Here is a 6,431-nt window from a genome sequence, read left to right as displayed (position 1 = left end):
ATGATTAAAAGAAGGTTACAGAGTTCCCACACGATTTGATGACAAGCCACTCCGACCTTGAATTCCTTAATCCGTTTGTCCATCCTTTGAATCGATCGTTGTTAATACAGACTAACTGTTAATCACACAATCACTCAAAGAGTTTAGTCAAAAGGCTCATACAAGGTTCATAAAATAATTTCATACAATTCTCTAGTAATGGTTAAGTGAACTATCTAATGGTTCGAATCCCATTTATGGTTCTACATCATAATATTTTATACCTTTTGGTTATCTTTACTAATCCCAATTAGATTGGTTCTATAGTCCATTAGACATGTCTTATGAATATCTACAACTTTGTAGAAGGAACCAAAGGTCAATCAGATCTGAAGTGTCCCAATTCAACAATATAATAAAACTAACTCTAAGCCCAAGTCTATGGGCCTAATTCGGCATGGTCCGCTACACCGGCCCATCACACAAGGCCTGGCCCAACTGGGTCAACTAACTGTCACTGACAGTCAAAGGAGTCAATTAACAGTCCATGTCAAGTCAAAGTCCAAGTCTAAGTTAAGTCCAGGTCAAGAGGTTCAGTATAAGTCGGTCAACTGAGTTAACTCAGGTCAAGACTAGAAACTCAGTGAGTCCATACGATTCGACTCAGTCAGAAACTGAGTCAGCTAAGAAAAGAGTCAATCAGATAATCTGACTAGGATGACCAACATGTCTAAGTTTAAGAAACAAAAGTTCATACAATCATAACCACAACACAAACAACTTCAGTAAATACATCTTAACTGCAAATACACCATCTAAGAGATATAACTAGTTCCTAGATTGCACCAACTGCAACTCAAACACATCCCTCCCTTATTCTCTGCACATTCCACTTGAATTCCAGCAGCAACATCATTATGACTTCAACCAAATCCAGACAATACCAACTCTGCTACTCCATCTCCATTCTTGTTCTCATTCCAGCTCAACTGCAACCTCTATTAGCATTTAAAGACAATTTCATAGCTCAATCCACTTTACAAAACTTGTATCATTATTTGTAACTTGAACTGCAACTGCAATCTAACACAACCACCTTCCCATCACCAATTTATGAATTGTACTTCTAAAACCACAATTACTACAGCATCACGACTCAAATCAATTCATCATCATCTGTTGTAACCTAATTCAGACCATCTCATTCATTTGTTTAAAAACAACAAAACTACCGGACTCTTAACTTTATTTCTAGACAGCACCAACACACACAACATCCTCAACTGCAAGACCATTTCTAAAGTCTTGTAATTAATTATCACCACATGCAACTCTCAAAAGAACAATAACCCCTCCTAATCAACACCCAACACACCAGTTCAACTCAATCAACTATTCTACCATGTCCTGCACCAAAAATCAATTTAGTATCAACATCATCTCCAAAATCTTGTGTTTTACCAAACCACACTACCACCAATAATTCCAACATCACTAGTACAATCTCCCAAACCACCACCAATCATACCATGTCTACCCCTGTAATTCAATATTACTCCAACCTACAACCACAGTTCTTCTACTCAGACATCATCTTCATCAAGTTCAATCAATATCAACCTATGTACACAAAACTAATAATTTGTACTTCAATCCCTTCATCTGTTTCCAATTCTTCCATTACCAACCCAAAATTACAGTAAAAAAAACCCTACCTGATAAGAACCCTAATTCATAATTCCTAAAGAACTCAAACTAAACTCTACAGAATCATTTATACTTCAATCAAACACAAACCCATCTATAATCTAACAAATCATAACAATTTCATAAAGGAATTTCACTAAATTAGAAACCCTAGTTACCTTTCCTGAGATTCTTCACCGGAATAGCTTTATCTCATCAGTTAAGTAATAACCCTTCAATTCTTCATCCATTAACAACGCTATGCATCATCTGTTCTACACGAACCCTAATTTCAGAAGCCCTAACTTTAAATCAACAACACCTTCTTCTTCTTCTGGAGCTCAAACAACCTCAATTATAACTTCATCTTCTTCGATTCATAAAACTAACTAAGTTTCTATGAATAACTCACATAAAAATTGTAAGGTCCCTCAATCTCGTCAACGCTATTTGACCAGTGAAGAGATGATCAAGAGACGAATCAGCTGCTAATGACTCGATTAGTTAATGTAGATTTTAATTAATATAAATTAGTCTAACAACGATCTAGATACGAAACTGGTATCACTAGATAGGTCTCGAAAATCTATGCGAGATGGGCTCCTCGAACGTGTCATTCGGACACCGGACGAAGAAGATATGATCGGAATCGTGTGAAGGGCAAAATAGTCATTTTGCGAATTAGCCGACTTGGTTGCCCTTATCCATCGTCTTGGCGCCTTAATAATTTTCTTTGGTCTTATCAACCCAGATCGAGCAGATAAGCTCATTCATTTTTTCTTCTTCTCTTTCTTCTCTTCTTCTTCTGTTCCTCTCCTCCTCTCTGCCGAGCTCTGACTTGGTGAATCGAGCTTAGATTTAGGGTTAGTGATCTATAGAGATTGATAGTTTGTACAATCGAAGATGTAGGTGATGTTTCTTTGGTTCCTTGAACACGAGAAGGAGAAGATGGGGTTGCTTCTGTCAACTGAAGTTAGGGTTTGTGAAGAACTGATGATGAGATAGTGTTGTTGATTGACGAAGAACGGAAGGGTTGAGGTTGAATTGAAGTTTCGAAGTTGTCCAAATGATGAATTGAAACTAGGGTTTCATAATCTTCCCCAAACCAGGTAATTTCGGGTTTCCAATTAATTCGATTTTCCTTCTTGGAATTGTTGTTATTTGATTGAATTAGTATATGGGTTTGTTTTGATTGGAAGTAGAGATGATCATATAGGATTTAATTTTAGTTATGAGTAGATCAAATTAAGAATTAGGAATTGTGTAAATTAGGGTTTGAGTTTATAATTGGGGATCAATTAGATGGTGCTGGAAAGAAGAAGAATTGATGATTTGGGTTTGCTTAATTGTAAAGCTTAATTACAGAGCTCAAGGAATTAGAATTCTGTAATAGAGAGGATGTGTAGTTGAGCTGCAAATGCATAATTGTAAGCAGTGGAGATGTGTGAAGTGTTTAAGCATTAAAGATGAATGAAATTTCAAGTGTTTGTGTTGCTGCTTTAGTGATCGAATTGGAAATGGAGGTGGTGATCATTTTAATTGAATTACAGATGGTAATGAAGATGGTTGTAATATTATGAACTGGTGGTACTGGAGTTGTTGGTATGTTTAGATACTGAAATTATTTAGATTGTGGTTGAGATGGATTCGTAGAAGAAGAATTATGGCTCATGGGGTTAAGTCTGAAGAAGTTGTTGGTGTTCAATATGCAGAGTAGCTAGTAGTGAAGATATTAAGTATGTTTTGGTGTTGAACTGATGATGCTGTGGTAGCGACAGGTGGTGTTGAAGTTATGTTGTTCAGTGGAGGTGGAGGTGTATGATATGAGTTACTACTGATGTGATGTTGAGTTGCATGTGAAAGATGTTTGGTAGTGGTGGATGTTTGAATTACTTGAGGTGGAGATGAATTGAATTGATGGTGTTGAACTGGTGGGGGTACAGAGGTCTTGTCAGGTGCAGCTACAAATGAAGTTTGGTTGTAGTTTGAAATCAGATCAAGACTAGTTATGAAGTTAGAGATAATTTGGTGGTGCAATTGAATTGATATGTATGTGTGTTAGAACTGGAGATTCTATGGCTTAGGAATGGAGTTAGTTATGCATTACCTGGTTTGATATTGTTGTTGCAAGTGAATGAAATGGATATGTATGAATTTTTGAGAACAACTGGAGATATTGATGTTACAGTTGTAAGCTGGTTAGAAATGAAGATGGATGTTGGATGTAGTTTATAGAACTGAGTATAGTTAGCATGTTTTCTTTTGGTTTTTGTCTGTTATTTTGCTGTGGCTTGTGCCTGTTAGTCATCCCGGTCAGTTTAGCTGACTCGGTTTGTTTAGCTGATTCAGTGTGTCTGACTGAGTCGAATTGTATTGACTCACCGAGTTTGCTTTTTAACCGAGTTGGCCTTGACCGATTTCCAATTGACCCTGACCGAGTTGACCCTTTGACTTTGGTTTTGACTGTTGACCTGACCTTGGACGTTGAAATGACGCTGATTGTTAAGGACCGTTAGTTGACTGGGTTGGATCAGGCCTTAAATTAATGGGCCGTGCCAGTTCAGGCCCAATGGGCTTGGGATTAGTGCCATGTTCTCTTAGGAAGTTGTAGAACTTTGGGAAACTTGTTTAATAGACTTTAGAATCAACCCAATTGAATTAGTAAATCTTTAGATGTGCTAAAGATAGATAATGAAAGGTGTAGAATCATAAATGGACTTAGAACCATTAGATAGTTCACTTAGCCTATAACTAGAGACTTATATGAGATTATGTTATGAACCTTGTACGAGTCTTTTGGCTAATTTCTTAGAGTGCTTGTGTGATTAATAGTTACTCTTTACTTAACATCGATCGTTCAAAGGATGAACCAGTGGATCATGGATCTCGAGGTAGGCATGGCTTGTTATCAATTCAGGTGGGAACTTTGTAACCTTCTTGTAATCATTGATTTTCTTTCCTTTGCGAGCATGATGTGTTTTTTCTATCTATAAGAATTATATTGTAATTGCATTGAATGATGTTTGTTTTGAATGTAATTGTATGTGTGTATTATGGTTGTGTGATTTCACCGCGAAGAGTGTCTATATTTCCCCACGACTCTTAGCTAAGTTAAGTAGGGCGATAGCCATCCGTTGGCAATAGTATTACGTTCCTGTTTATATTGATAGTAGGGCGGTACGCCATCTGTCGTCAATAGTACTACATTTATGCTTATTAAGATAGTAGCGCGGTACGCCATCCGTCGACAATAATATCTAGTAGGGCGGTACGCCATCCGTCGGCAATAATATATATACTATTTTATTTAAGGGAAATCACTCGTGTGCATATTATGCTTGATTGACTAACTTTCTGATCTTGATAGTAATATTATGAATCATCGTCTGTATGGGCACTCTATGTAGACGAAGTTATTATTATTGATTAGGGTTGCTCTCGCGTCGTCTTCTCCAATGAGTTTGGCGAGGTTAGAGTGACACTTGCTTCATGATGCATCAATAGATGAATGATTAGTTTCTTCTTGTTTTCTGTCAATCTATAATCATTTAAAACTGTGAAGTATGTTAGTGATTACTTGAGAGTTATTTATTTTCATTGGGCACCCTTTGGGATGATGTGTGCTCACTTGTTCCCACTTCAGTTTTCAGTATTCGGAAGAAATGGAGCGTTTGAAGATATTCGTTTCGTAAATTAGAGCTTTATCGATTCTGGAGTGTTGTGTATCTTTTACTACATGTATTCTTTCTTATTTTGTAAACAACACATTAATATATTTATATCACTTGAGAGATCTTCATTTGTACAGTATTCAGAGAGTTTGGGTTTGATTTTTAGCATTTTATGTAATTAGGATTCTTAAAATCGGTAATCTAGTTTTGATGCTTCAATTAGATTGTAATCCTATTAGCTAAGCAGGTTTAAGAGTTGGGGCGTCACAAAAACAACTCAATCTTATGAACTGAGCTCGACAGAAAAGGAGAACAGAAATAACATGGAAGAAGAAGAAAGAAGAAGAAAAGAGAAAATGAGTTTCTCCTCGACACGCATAGGAGATAAGGCAAAAGATTTACTAAGACACCCAAGAAAAAAGATAAGGGCAGCCCCAGTCAGTTTAAGGCAAAATTACCATTTCGCCCTTCATACTCATCTAATGATATCTTCTTCATCCGGTATCCGATTGACACGTTCGAGTAGCCCATTCCGCGTAACTTTTCGTAATCTATTTGACAGTACTAATTTCATATCTAAATCGTTATTAGATTAAATTCTATTAATTAACGCTCGTGTTAATCTAATCGATTCATTAGCGGCTAAAACATGTCTTGACTGGTCTAATAGCGTTGACGAGCTTGAGGGTCCTTACTTTCTCCCCACCTTATTCATTTTCGTCCTCGAAAATTGAACCGCTCTTCTGGTCTTCAAAAACTCCCCACCTTATAGAGAAAAACTATCTCTCAACTAAATGCAAGTACTGATCATACTTACAAACGCGCGAAAAAAACATAACTCATTTTAAATGAGTTCACGGTAACAAGAAATGCAACACAAACCTATATGGCCTTCTACAACTAGAATGTATAATTTGTAGCTCTGGGTTCAAAAGATAAATTTTTATTTCACAAAATGATCGTCTCTAAGCTCACTATGGTGAATTTGATTCTAACAGATAAGTATGTCTAAGTTCTCCACGGTATTGTTTATAGTTTAATATTTAGTAATTTATTAATTTGATGTAGTCCTATATTTATTATACATTTATTCAT

General features: G+C 36.5%; 1 long non-coding RNA gene across 1 annotated transcript; it reads left to right on the top strand.

Moving 5' to 3' along the window:
- Window positions 1–2,439: 2,439 nt before the first annotated feature.
- LOC113295113 lies at window positions 2,440–5,470 on the top strand. The gene is made up of 2 exons (XR_003332783.1): window positions 2,440–2,774; window positions 5,309–5,470. It is a non-coding gene; the product is annotated as an uncharacterized LOC113295113 (long non-coding RNA).
- The last annotated feature ends 961 nt before the right edge of the window (window positions 5,471–6,431 follow it).

This window comes from Papaver somniferum, chromosome 1 (assembly GCF_003573695.1).
Source record: "Papaver somniferum cultivar HN1 chromosome 1, ASM357369v1, whole genome shotgun sequence".
NCBI classification, from domain to species: Eukaryota; Viridiplantae; Streptophyta; class Magnoliopsida; order Ranunculales; family Papaveraceae; genus Papaver; species Papaver somniferum.
The sequence above is the reverse complement of the archived record's forward strand: the minus strand, read 5'-3'. Positions and strand labels throughout refer to the sequence as shown.